The sequence below is a fragment of the Mustela erminea genome, chromosome 14 (genome assembly GCF_009829155.1).
Source record: "Mustela erminea isolate mMusErm1 chromosome 14, mMusErm1.Pri, whole genome shotgun sequence".
NCBI lineage: Eukaryota > Metazoa > Chordata > Mammalia > Carnivora > Mustelidae > Mustela > Mustela erminea.
In genome coordinates this window covers 71356054-71371151 of record NC_045627.1, presented here as the reverse complement: position 1 = coordinate 71371151, position 15098 = coordinate 71356054, and positions in this window count along the sequence as shown.

Below are 15098 nucleotides of genomic sequence, written 5' to 3'. Positions count from 1 at the left end.
CTACTTGTGATCTCTCTCTGTCAAATAAATAAATAAAATCTTTAAAAAATAAATAAATAAATAAATAAAATTGATAAGACTGTCACAAAAAAAAAAACTTATACATAATATGATACTTAATAGTAAGAAACTCAAAGCTTTCACACTAACATGAGGAACAAGACGAGTATATGCTGTTTCAGTACTCTTTTTCAATATCATACTGGGAGTCCAAACATGTGTACTAAAACAAGAAAAGGAATTTTTTAAAAAAGAATATACAGATTTGGCTAAACTGAATGTAAAAATAAATAAATAAATTGCATGGTTTAACGGGTTGCCTGGCTGGCTGAGTCAGTTAAGCATCTGCCTTCCGCTCAGCTCATGATCCTCAGGGTCCTGGGATCAAGCCCACATTGGGCTCCCTGCTCAGTGGGGAGCCTACTTCTCCTGCTCCCTCAGCCACTACCCCTGCTTGTGTGCTCCAACTGAATCAAAGCTAATATGGAGAAGCAAAAGACCCAGAATCATCAGTATTGAAGGAAAGTAACAATGTCAGAAGACTGACACTACCTCACCTCAAGTCATACCACAAAGCTATAGTATTTTATGCAGTGTGGTATTAATGGAAAAGCAGACGAGTAAATCAATAGAATGGAATAGACAGCACAAAAACACACCCAAATAAATATACTCAACTGTTCTTTGACAAAGGAATAGAGAAAATATAATGCAACAAACATGGTTTTTTCAATAAGTTGGGGGGGCACAAAATAGTGAATCTAGATAAAGACATAGCAATCTTCACAAAAATTGACTCAAAATGAGCGATAGACCTAAAAATAAAATATAGTACTTTAAAAGTCATAGAAGATAGCATGGGAGAAAATATATATGATCTTGAGTATGTCTTTTTAGGTACAACACCAAAGACATAATCCATGACATAAATAACTGATAAACTGGACTTTAATGAAATTAGAAACTTTTTTCCTGCAAAAGAAAATGTCAAGACAAGCCACCTACTAGAAGAAAATATTTGCAAGAGACATATCTGATAGAAGACTTGAATTTTTCCAATGAATACACACAGATGGCCAAGGTACATTTAAAAAAAAAGATGCCCAACATCATCAGGCAAATGCACATCAAAAGCATAATATATCACCTCGTACTTGCTAGAATGGACATTACCAAAAAGACAAGAAATAACAAGTATTGGTGAGGATGTAAAGAAAAGGGTATTCTTAAGCACTGTTGAGGGTAATGTAAAGTAAACTGATACAGCTGATATGGAAAAGTGTGTGGAATTTCTTCAAAAAGTTAAAAACAGATCTGCTTTATGATCCTACAATTCTACCTCTGGGTGTATATCCAAAGGAAATGAAAGTGATATCTCAAAAATACATTTGCATTCCCATGTTTTTGGCAGTATTATTGACAAAAACCAAGATATGGAAACAACATAAGTATCAGTGGATGAATGGATAAAGATGTTTTACATCTAAACATCATTTACATATACAATGAATTATTACTCAGTCATGAGAAAATACACCCTGCTATTTGCCACAACATTGACAATGAGGGTGTTATGATAAATAAATCAGAGAACAAAAAATACTATATGTTATCATTTATATGTAAAATCTAAAACAAAGAAATAGGAGAGCAAAATTCATAAAATAGAGACTAGGACAACGGTTACCAGGGGCTTGAGCGTGGGGAAATAGGTAGACGTTGGTAAGAGTAAAAATTTCCACTTAGAAGATGAATAAGTTCTGGGGATCTAAGGTACATCATGATGATTAAATAGTTAATAATACTGTATTATATACTTGAAAGTTGCTAAGAGAATGGATCTTTAGTTTTCTCACCACAAAAAAGAAAGAATAATCATATGATATGATGGAGGTATTAGTTATGGTGGTAATCATTTTGCAAAATATATGTATCATACAAAAACTTTCTACACCTCAAATAATGTTATGTGTTACATAATGTTATGTGTTACATAATGTTATGTGTTACTGAGAGAATTCTGGAAGAAAAAAAAAAAAAAACACTGGGTCCATAGTATTCTGTTATAGCAATCCCAATGAATTAAGACAGAAATATTGAGATTTCTTCCTCAAAACTTATTCCATTTCTCCTTCTTGATTAATCAGCAATGTGGATCAATAGGATTGACCTCTGCTTTTACTGTACCACAGGGTAGACTCTGGTTACTCTCTGAACATTCGTTTAAAGGCCATTGTATGTTATAGCCACTCTTTCCCCTTGGTTAAACAAAAAACTCAGAAGCATTTGTGCTGCAGTAGTCATCTTGCGATCATTAGGGAAGTCTGCCTGAAGATAATGCAGGAATTTGGAATATGGTAAGTCAGGAAAAATGCAGAAAAATGGAGCCAGATCCATGAAAAAATGTGTTTAATGACTGTATTTGGATTTGTAAACTGATATAGTCCCTTGTTTATTTTGAATTCGATTTTCTGTAATTTATAACCAAAAACATCCTATTTGTTAAAAGTAAACACTTTTTAATCTATTTTAAAGTTGCTAAGACTGAAATCTAGAGCATTTAAATTAATTATCCAACACTTCTAAGCCATCAATTAGCAAGCCTTGAATTAGAGTGGGTTCGATAAAATATAAAATCCAATGAATTGTTCATTTAAGAAAATTCATCTTTGCAAAAGCACAAAACTTGCAAGTTCAGTTATCAGTTATGTCATAAAAATAGAATTAAAGGGTTAAGTTTTAAAATAAGCAAATATTGAGCATTTGGCAGGATAAATGGTATTGTAGTTAAAGGTATTTTGTTTTGTTTTTGTTTTTGTTTTCCTGGAGAGCCTTAGTAAATCTCAATGCTGCTAAATTTCCCAGAGAGGGAAAACAAGTAAAATGCAGACTCCCCTGGGTTCCCTCTAATAGTTAATCCCTGGTGGGCTACTTATCCCAGTCTGACCCTGAAAAGAATGTTAAGAAGTAGCAAAAGCTTCCAAACTGTCTAATGAGACTTGAACTGAGACTGACAAATGCACATCAGAGTAACTTGCTCTTGAGCACCTGTGGTTTAAGTCAGGTGTCACAGAGGTTTGTTAACAAGGGAGAAAAGAAGAAAAACATCAGATATATACACTTTCCTATCACCACTTTCAGGCACCAAATTGCCTGAACAACTCATTTTACATTCCTTGCCTGAGTTCCCCTCCTATATACTATGAGGTCATTTTCTGATGACATATTGACAACTAAATAAACACACAATAGTTATACTCACTTTTTAAGTTTTTATTTAAATTTCAGTTAACATATAGTGTGATATTAGTTTCAAGTGTGCAATCTAGTGATTCAATGCTCCCATACAAAGCCCAGTACTCATCACAAGTGCACTCCTTAAATCTCTCATGTATTTAACCTATCTTCCCACCTATTCTGTTTTACACACTTTTTAAAAAAAAATTTAAGATAGCAATGATGATGGACAGACTCTGGAAAAGTAGGAAATGGAAAAACTATCACTTGTAACCCTCCTCTAGAGAAAACAACATATTATATTTACTTTGTGACTCTGAGATGTGTGTGTGTGACTTTTAATTATATTAGTGACATAAAATTCTATACACATTTCCTTTTGTTATGTTATAAATTTTTCCTGATATATTTTGAAAGATCATTGTGAATGTTGCAAGATATTCTATCCTTTGGTATGGTAAATTTATTTAACTCTTGCCCAATAGTGATCATTGAATTATTTCCAATGATCTGAAATAAAATCAAACTATATTTAGGTAAAAGGTTATAAACTTTTGAAAGATTTTTGGTAGAGAGTTGACAACTACTTTCTAGAAATTTTGGGCCAGGGTAAATCACGTTAGAAGTGCAACTAAACTACCCATATTTTACTGCTGTCACCATTGCCTACATAGTTTATTGTTTCCTTCATTTCTTATCTGTTATGTAAAAACAAAGCAAAAACCTAAATTATGACATTGGTTTTACATACTTAAAATTAAACTAAGGTATTAACTTCTTCTTTTCATTAATGCCTTTTTTTAAAGATTTTATTTATTATTTATTTGACAGGCAGAGCTGTGGAGCTCCATCCCAGGACCCTGGGATCATAACCTGAGCCGAAGGCAGAGGTTTAAACCCACTGAGCCATCCAGGCGCCCCTTCCTTAATGTCTTTTATATTATCTGTAAGTCAGATATTTTCCTCAGCCTTTTAATCTCTAGATATTTTATTTTTATAGATTTTTTTTAAGATATTGGTATTATTTGATTCAATAGTTTTCTGGTTTGTTAAGTCTTTTATTTAAATGTGGAGTTTCTAAACTTATGTATTGATTAAATCATGTGATTATATTTGTCTTAAATATTTAGTTTAGTTTTTTTTTTTTTAATAAAAAATACAATAAAATACCCACCAGTAGTTCCATGAGCTATTTAAGGACACGCTTACTGGTTTGGTTTACATCTAACTTTCACTCACCTGGAATTTAAGATTATGTTTTGCCAGAAGAGGGTATATTTTTTTATTATCTTTTTCTATATCCAGAACGGAACAGAGGCTGGTTTGTGAAGACATTGATGAAGTTGTTGTTTTTTTTTTTTAATCTTTAAAAAAATTTTTTTATTTTTTTGAGGCAGAGAGCACAAGCAGGGAGGAGGGTCAGAGGGAGTGGGACAAGAAGGCTCCCCAATGAGCTGGGAGCCTGATGTGGAGCTTGATCCCAGAACCCTGGGATCATGACCTGAGCCAAAGGCAGCTGCTTAATGGACCGAGTCACCCAGGTGTCCCTGATGAAGGTATTTTTTAAAAGGAGTCAAAATATTTTACTCTTTTTATTCTTCCATCAATATTAATTATTATTAGCATACAAGCTCTTGTACTAAAAAGAAAAATAGGCACTCTAGTAGGAGATGGTGTGCATAACTGTGGTGTAAAGGAAAAAAGGGAAAAGGAAAGAAGAGGGTTTTGATGTCACAAACAAGGAGGGGAGGGAAGGAGAGAGAGAATGTGTGAGCACATGGACATGCTATTATATCTGGTGATGGTATTGTAGAACATTTGATATAGGAGACATCCACTAATTTATTGAAAAAGACAACAGGTAAAGTTGTAAGTAAGTTTTAAGTGGGCTTAACTTATGAAGAAGAGGGAAAGTAGTGAAAAAAAGGCATTTTAGGAGTTTAGAGTCAGAATACTGAGTGCTGTTGTTTAATTTCAGGCTCAAGAATTTGTTTCATCAATAAGAAAGTCATCCAAGGATTTTTTTTTCCCCCCCAAGGAGTGGTCTGAACAAGGCTCTGATTCTAAGAAAATAACCTTGGCAGAGAATCAGTTTTCTGAAATAGGTGAAACCTCAAAATTTGAAGACTAGTATAGGTGAGTAGCATTAGTTCATGAGTAGGGCAATTTGAGTAGAAGCGGAAGTGGAGTTTTATATGAGAAAAAATAGTAGAGGAAAAATGTCTAACTGTTCAGATTAATAGCAGGAACAGACAGATAATAAGTTAAAGATGAACCCACATATGGCATTTGAAATACTGATTAGTTACTGGTTTCAAGTATCTAATGTGCACTTGAAATTGTAATGGCTTCAACTTAGAAGAGATACAGACAGAGATGAAAGTCCTTAGTATAGATATGACAGATGGAGCTGTGGAATAGATTGCGAAACAATAGTGCAGATGACTTAAGGGGTTAGAGTCAGAAAAGATACCAATGAAAGGAGAAAGATAGAAACCAGTAGAAGATAGCAGAAGAAATAAATAGGAAAGTAGGAGAATAAGGCAGTGATTTGGAATAGTTTGGTTCAAAAAGGCCCTACAAGATGCAGGTGAAAAAACGACTTTGGGCTTGGTGAATTTGAAGTTGGAATATATTAAGAATATAAAAACAAAAACAAAAAAACCCTCTAAATTACCAAGCTAGATTGCAGAGAGTTAAAAAATTTCATGTTGGAGGAAGAAGTCAGTTATTAGAGACCACTTTTTGGAAAAATGTCTGGCACAGAAAAAGAAAAAAGAAAGCCAAAATTCTTTAGGAGTTACCCAATTGAAGGAAAGCTCTCTTAGTAGGGTAAACAAATGGTTTTTGTTCACTCAGCATTGGAAACTGTAAAAAACACAGAGGTAGACATGAAAGCAAGCTACCCAAGAGGCCAGAATATGATAGACAGGGGCCATTTAGTCAAAAGGAGAAAAAAAAAAGTTTGTAGGGGAAAAAAATGGGGAATTTAAGACAACAAAAGGAGACAACTCCATATATATGGCATTAAGCCATAAGTAAGCATATGAAGAGTTATTTTATGTGAATAAAGTGTCCAGAAGTGAAACCAGAGGGTGAAGAAAAATAGGAAATTTTGGTAAAAGACATCACTAAAAATATATCCAATATTTAAGAGGAAATAAATAAAATGATATATTGGTAGCACTAGGAGACCTGCTATATTGCAAAAGCATAAACTTTTAAATAGACACAAACACAAATTTGTGGATTCACCTAGCAATGTAAGAATGCTTCATACTTTGGAGCCTGGGGCTAGATGTATGTCATGGTTCTTCAGTTCACGTTTATTTATTTAACAACACATTTATGAGTCATATATTAAGAATTTTCTATGCATTTTTAGTAGGTAAGACATGAGTGGAGATACATAAACACACAGCTTAGTTTTAGCCATTAAGAGTTGAGAATTTAGAGGATATGAGAGAAGAGTAAGGTGAGGATAGATGAGACTGATGGATATGCAAGAATGAGTTTTAAAAACCTGGTTTTGCATATTAATGATATAATGAAGAAAAAGGGATTCATTGGAGAACTTTAAATAAGTGTATAGCATGACTGCTTTAATATTTTAGCATGTCGGCTCTGTTATGGGGTAGAGAATGGGTTGGAGGGGGTAATACTGTGGACACAGGAGACAAGTAGAAGACTCCTATGACAGTCCAGGTAAAATTTGATGAGACTAAGTCAGTGGCAGCGTATGTAAAGAAGTTAAATTATCATTATTCTCAGATAACATGATACTAGACATAGGAAATCCTGAAGATTATACCAAACTATGAGAAATAATAAACAAATTTGATAAAGTGGCAGGAAGCAAAACTAATACCCAGAAATCAGTAGCATTTCCATACACTAACAATGAAGTCATAGAAAGATAAATTTAAGAAAAATCACCATTTATAATTGTACTGAAAATAATAAAATACCTAGGGATAAACTTAACCAAAGGGGTGAAAGTCCTATATTCTGAAAACTATAAAACACTGATGACACAAGAAATTAAGAAATTAAGGATGACACAAGCAAATAGAAAAGTATTTCATGCTCACAGATTAGAAGAATTAATATTGTCACAACATTTATATTATGCAAAACAATCTACAGACTCAATGCAATCCCTACCAAAATGTCAACAGCATTTTTCACAAAACTAGAATGAATAATACTAAAATTTGCATGGAACCACAAAAGGCCCTGAATACTCAAAGCAATCCTGAGAAAGAAGAACACAGCTACAGGTATTGCAATTCCAGATTTCAAGATATACTACAAAGCTATGGTAATCAAAACAGTATGGTAAGTCACAAAAAATAGATACACAGATCAATGGGACCGAATAGAAGCCCCAGAAGTAAACTGAAGTACATATAGTCAGTCTGTGGCAAAGGAGGCAAGAATATATAATGGGAAAGCATAATCTTTTCAACAAATCATGTGGGGAAAACTGGACAGTTACATGTAAAATTATGAAACTGAATCACTTTCTAATCCCATACACAAAAAAATAAACTTAAAATGGATTAAATAACTAAATATGAGACCTGAAATCATAAAATCCTAGAAACAAAAACAGGTGGTAATTTCTCTGACATCGGCCATAGCAACATTTTTCTAGATATGGCTCCTCAGGCAAGGGGAAAAAAAAGCAAAAATAAACTATTAGGACTCCATCAAAATAAAAAGCATCTGCACAGCAAAGGAAATCAATAAAACCAAAAGGCAACCTATTGAATGGGAGAAGATATCTGTATATCATATATCTAATATGGGGTCAATATCCAAAATATGTCAAAAATTTATACAACTCAAAACAAAAATCTCAAATTATCCAATCAGAAAATGGACAGAGAACATGAATGGATATTTTTCCAGGGCAGACATGCAGATGGCCAACATACAAATGAAAAGATGCTTAGTTTCACTGATCATCAGGGAAATGTGAATCAAAATCACAATGAGATATTACCTCACACCTGTTAAAACAGCTAAAATTTAAAAAAAAAGACAAACAAATGTTAGGATATGGAGAAAACAGAACCCCTGTGCACCATTAGTGGGGATGTAAATTATTAAATCCACTGTGGAAAACAATATGGAGACAAGAAGTTAAAAATAGAAATACTATATGATCTAATAATTCCACTATTGAGTATTTACTTGGGGGAAATGAAAACATTAATTTGAAAAGATAAGGCACCTCTATGTTTATTGAGCATTATTTATAAAAGCCAAGACATGGAAGCAAACTAAATGTCCGTCAATAGATGAGTGGATGAGGACAAGCGGTATATATATTTGATGGAATATTAAACAGCCATGAAAAAGATGAGACCATGCCATTTGAGACAACATGGACAGACCTAGAGGATATTATGGTAAGTGAAATAAATCAGACTGGGAAAGACAAATAATGTATGATCACACTCACAAGTGTAATCTAAAAAAATTGAATAAACAAACAAAAAGCAGAATCACAACTATAAATACAGCAAACTAACTGATGGTTGTCAGAGTGGAAGGGGTTAGGAGGTTGGGCAAAATGAGTCAAGGCGAGAGGGAAATATAGGCCTTTCATTATAGAATAAGTCATGAGAATAAAAAGCAAATCATAAGGAATATAGTCAATGATGTTTTAATAGTTATGGAATAGGACAGATATTCATTATACTGTGATGAATATAGCATAATCTATAAACTTGTGAAATCAATAAGTTGTATGCTTGAAACTAATGTAATATTGTGTGTTAACTATATTAAATAAAAATACACATTCAGCACATACACAAAAATATACTCGTTATGGCTTAGCACTTCTAAAGTCCCTTGTCATTTATTTAAAACTCTTTCCACCATCACTAAGACACATTAAAGTAATCTAGCCACCTCTATTTTCCCAAACTAGATTTTGTGACTCAGAGACTATGACATATCACCATCTCTGTTTACTGAGTAAATACTGAGGAAAAAAAAAATAAAAAAAAAAATATATATATATATATATATATATATATATATATATTTCAATGAGGAGGAAGGAAAATAGGAGAAAGGCAGAGAGAAAAAAAAAGTTGGATATAGGTGATTCAGAGTTTGATATTTGTAGGAAAAGCAACATCAGGTCAAGAATTAAAGCAAGTCTGAGGGTGGCTATGAAGGAAAGGAGGGAAGGGTTTTTGGAGTTGAAAAGGTAGAATTCTGAGGCCAGGACATTCCCAACAACATATTTGCTAGAGTATCAAGAGATGACAGCTAAGAGAACAGTTGAGAGGAATATGATCTTTGAAGTAGTGAGAGCTTTCAAGAAATTGAGAGAAAATACATCAATGCAGTGGACAGTGAAAGATGGAGAAAGTCTAATTTCAATCGATGGAAAGAGATACTGATCTGCCTTGTTAAGATGGACAGGTTTGATACCCGCAAGTCCTGGCATTTGAGCTTCATAATTTGAAAGAAGCTTTTTGCTTCATCATTTTAAATGTGGAAACTCATCCCCCTTTTATGCTTTTATGTAATGAGTCCTGTTATAACTCTCTTTGAAAGACAACAGAAGAATCTCTGCAAGAAAAAAAATAGTATTGCCTCATATTTTGGTTGATGTGTTAAGAAGAATAAATTTCATCACTTGAATTTATGAGGGTAGGTAAAGGAACAATGAACAAAGTCAAAGGAGTAGTAGTGAAAATAGGGTACTTGTTAAGACAACAAACCCTGGGGTCCTTGTCACTTTTCATCTCTGTAATTGGGGACATGTTACTTTCCTTGGTTTTCTCATCTGAAAAATCAAGGATGAATATAATTAATTTGTTGAGATATTACAAAAAGTGAACAAATGAGAAAATCTGGCATACAGAAAATGATTAATAATTATCCTTCATGGAGATACTTTGACTATAATGATGGCAATACATTTGTCTGGAGGGGAAACTGCCATTTAAGCAGGTCATGATGACCTTTTGCATTGTTTGTACAATAAGAAGAGGCAGATATCAAACTCACTCAGAGCTCACTTATATCCCAATTCTTCTTTTCTTGGGAATGAATAAAATTTTCTAGAATTGTACAATGGAATCTCTGGAGGTAAAGGGCAGATTACCATTGCTGTTTAGTAGGTCTTAAAATTCACATTCATATGTATCAAAAATATCACATTCATATGTATCAAAAATATATATATTTTTTTCACATTTAGAGGTAAAAGTCATGTCTCATGGAACATTCACACTTTCTCATTCCTGGGATTCTTCTCCTTACTGAAAAGATACTGGTTGATGCTGCTGATGTACATTTGTTCATGTGTCTATATGCCAGTGTTTGGAATAATTACCTGGGGGGGGAGAATTCAGTGTTGGAAAACTTATCTGGGAAAATAAATAGTACCTATTTTGAATAAGTGGTATCATAACTAGAAGAATTCTTGTTTGATTGCTATAACAAGAACAATGAGTCAACCCATTCTTACTGAATTTATACTCACAGCTCATAAATGCTTTTCAGAGAAGAGTTTCATCTGTCTCATTCAGAAACTGTAGGTTAGCAAATATTCCCGATAGTTACTGTTGAAATCTCAAGATCTCTCATGTGCTATCTGAATGTCATACATGACATTTTAATGATAATCATAATTCAAATGAGGTGGCTCTTGTCCCACCTCCAATGCTCAGGAATGTTCTCTTATGCCCAAACCCTACCTCCTGTCCAAAAACTTCTGAAGACTCAAGAACGATGTTTACTCTACTCTTAGGCCAATTCCCATTGGACACTGATGCCATCTATGCCTTTTAGTCTTCTCCAGCTACATTTTGGGATCCCACTGTGCCTGAAAGTAATTCTGCTTCTGAGAGGTGTTTGTTAGAAATTACTATGTCCTTTGACTTCTGTTAAATGAAGGCGCAAGGTCCCTTGAGACACTTAATTATAAAGTGCATTATGATGAGAATGAGAAGAATTTCTAGCTTCATTTTCGTCACACTTGGTTAGAGGTAAATTCAAGAATTGCAAATTGTTCTTTAGCATATTTGAGATGTTTCAGCATAATCATGCTTGCTTTTTGTTTCTACCTTGAAACTCTTGCTCCATATCTTAGAACAAGTCCTTTGGGAATTAGAGAAAATGAGTGACAAAATTTACTTACGCTCAGCAACATCCCACAGTGAAAATTTTACTGAGTTACTCTTCTTTTGGAAAATATCCTCTCCTGGGAGTCCCTGCAGGCTCATGAAAACAAACTTTTGACAGGCCTATGTAACAAAATGGGGAGAAACATCTGAATCTCTCTAAGACCTCAGCTTCTTATTTCCCGATTTTCAGCCCTACATTCCTATTTCCCTGCTACAAAAATATATCAAATATTGTGTTTTCCTAGTTTTTATTTCATCCCACTAATCTTATTATCAATCTGTTAAATATGGGCCCAGTTAGATCAGCATGCTTGAGAGAGGTATCAAAGAAAGAAACTTTTTGTGATTATCAAATGCCTCAGCTTAATTTGGAAAAGGACAATAAGCCAAGGTCATCTTACCAACTGATAAATTGACAAAATGTAATCAGAAAAGACAATGCCTTCTCAGCCAATTCCAAGGACTCATGATCTTTTAAGAAAGACAAGTTTATTTATTTTTTTTTTTAAAGATTTTATTTATTTATTTGACAGAGAGAGATCACAAGTAGGCAGAGAGGCAGGCAGAGAGAGAGAGAGGAGGAAGCAGGCTCCCTGCTGAGCAGAGAGCCCGATGCGGGACTCGATCCCAGGACCCTGAGATCATGACCTGAGCCGAAGGCAGCGGCTTAACCCACTGAGCCACCCAGGCGCCCCAAAAAGACAAGTTTATTTTCTTTGTTCTGTATTAGTGTTCTGCCATAAGGCAGGTTTTAGTTCAGTTGGAAGGACACATTGTCACCCCTGAGAATACAAGAAACATTTGAGGAAAAGAGAATCACATACTCAAATGATTAGAATAAATCGTCACCCCATGCCATGTGTCGGGATTTGGAATCATCATGAAAACTTATAGTACAGAGGGGACAGAGCAGGTTTTTAAAGTAGGCATCAAATTTAGATAGACAAGAGGCAGGGGTATACATTCCAAAAGAAAAAAAAATGACATTTTAATACTCTAAAAATTTCCTTTAAGATTTTCTTGGTTTGAATTATTGATGATATGTGTCAGATAGGAAAAGTAGGTTAAAATGGCAGTTCATGAGGACCAAGAGGAAAGGCTTATCAAAAAATTCTGAAGATACTCATCCCCTTTCTGGAGCCAGTAGCTATAAAAGTTACCATGCCATGTCATTTTGGCCTTGATTTTCCACATTTTATACCTTCTTGTTACAACTCTAGACATGGGTTTTTCTCTCATGTCACAGAACAATTAAGTAATAGTTGATTTGCTAAGATCTTAAATATAAAGCAAAGCTTTCCTAATTTTAAACCCACTTAGCTTTGCTTTATAGAGTAACTGAAGCCTATTATTTGTTATTTAACATTTTTAACATAAAGTACCTTATTTTATATCCCTGAGGCTTTGGCAACACTAAATAAAATCAGTTTGGTTTAATAAATTCCGTATTTGGCAAGCTAATAAATTCAACAATAAATTGCAATAATACATCACTGTTGGGCTAAAACCAATAATATAATTAGCCTGGCTTACCCATGGGCTTTTAGTCATTGAACAATCACTTTACAAGGTGTGACTAAGTGTAAAACTTCTAACAATTGAACCAGAGTTTCTGTTGAGGATTAGGACTTTCTCAATGAACCTTGTATTGACTTTCATTATTTTTACAAGTAGATTTTTTTTTTAATGTTGTGATTCCTAATGGAAAGATAGAATTATACTGACATGGCTATATGCAGTTGAGGGAGTCCCAATAGTTCATTTTTGCTTCTGTTTCTCTTGCTTCCGGAGGCATATCTAGAAAGAACTTGCTATGGCTGATGTCAAAAAAGTTACTGACGGTGTTCTCCTCTAGGATTTTTACGGTTTCAGGTCTCACATTAAGGCATTTAATCCATTTTGAGTATATTTTTAGGTCTTTAATCCATTTTGAGTTTATTTTTGTGCATAAAGTTAGAAAGCCATCCAGTTTCATTCATAGTTTTGCATGGGGATGTCCAGTTTTCTGAACACCATTTATTGGAGAGACTGTCTTTTTTTCCATTGGATATTCATTCCTGTTTTGTTGAAGACTAATTGACCATGTAATAGTTCACTTCTGGGTTTTCTGTTCTGTTCTATTGATCTATGTGCCTGTTTTTTGTTTTTGTTTTTGTTTTTGCCAGCACCACATTGTTTGGATCACTACTGCTTTGTAATATAATCTGATATTTAGTATTGTTATGCCTCCAGCTTTGCTTTGCTTTTCCAAAGTTGCTTTGGCTATTTGGGGTCTTTTGTGATTCCATACAAATTTTAGGATTGTTTATTCTAACTCAGTGAAAAATGCCATTAGTATTTTGATAAAGATTGCATGAAATCTCTAGATTGCTTTGGGTAGTGTAGATATTTTAATACTTGTTTTTCCAATTTGTGAGCATGGAATGTCTTTCCACTTCTTTGTGTCACCTTCAATTTCTTTTTTCAGTGTTTTATAGTTTTCAGAGTACAGTTTTTTCACCTCTTTGGTTAGGTTTAGTCCTAGGGATCTCATGTTTTTGGTGCAATTATAAATGGGAGTGATTCCTTAATTCCTCTTTCTGATGCTTCATTATTGGTGTATAGAAATGCAACAGATTTCTGTATGTTGTTTTTGTATCCTGCAGCTTTATTGAATTCATGTATCAGTTCTAACAATTTTTTGGCGGAGTGTTTCAGGTTTTCTATATAGAGTATCATGGCATCTGCAAATAGTGGACATTTTGCTTCTTCCCTGATTTGGATGCCTTTATTTCTTTTTATTCTTTTTGTTAATCCTAGCTATGGCTAGGATTTCCAGTACTATGTTAAATTAGAGTGGTGAGAATAGATATCCTTGTGTTGTTCCTGACCACAGAGGAAAAGCTCTCAGTTTTTCCCCATTGAGGTTGATATTAGCTGTGGGTTTTTCATAGATGGCCTTTATTATGTTCAGGTATGTTCCCTCTAAACCTACTTTATTAAGCGTTTTTATCATGAATGGATGTTGTACTTTGTCAAATACATTTTTCTGCATCTATTGAAAAGGTCATAGGGTTCTAGTCCTTTCTTTTACTGATGTGATATATCAGGCTGATTGATTTCCAAATACTGAACTACACTTGCGACCTAGGAATAAATCTCACTAGATTGTGGTGAGTGATTTTTTAAAAATGTATTGTTGAATTCAGTTTGCTAGTATTTTATTGAGAATTTTTACATTGATGTTCATCGGGGATGTTGGCCTGTAGTTTTAAAATAGAAAAAAAAACTTCTGCACAGTGAAGGAAATAATAAAAAATAAAATGCAATGCACAAAATGGGAGATATTTGCAAATGACATATCTGATAAAGGGCTAGTATCCAAAATCTATAAGGAACTTATCAAATGTAACACCTCAAAAATAAATAATTTAATTAAAAATGGGCAGAAGACATGAATAGACATTTTTCTTTTTTTTCTTTTTCTTTTTTTTTTAATTTTTTATTTTTTATAAACATATATTTTTTTACCCAGGGGTACAGGTCTGTGAATCGCCAGGTTTACACACTTCACCGCACTCACCAAAGCACATACCCTCCCCAATGTCCATAATCCCACCCCCTTCTCATCCAGATGGCCAACAGACACATGAAAAAGTGTTCCATATCACTCGGCATCAGGGAAATACGAATAGACATTTTTCTAAAGAAGACAGATAGATG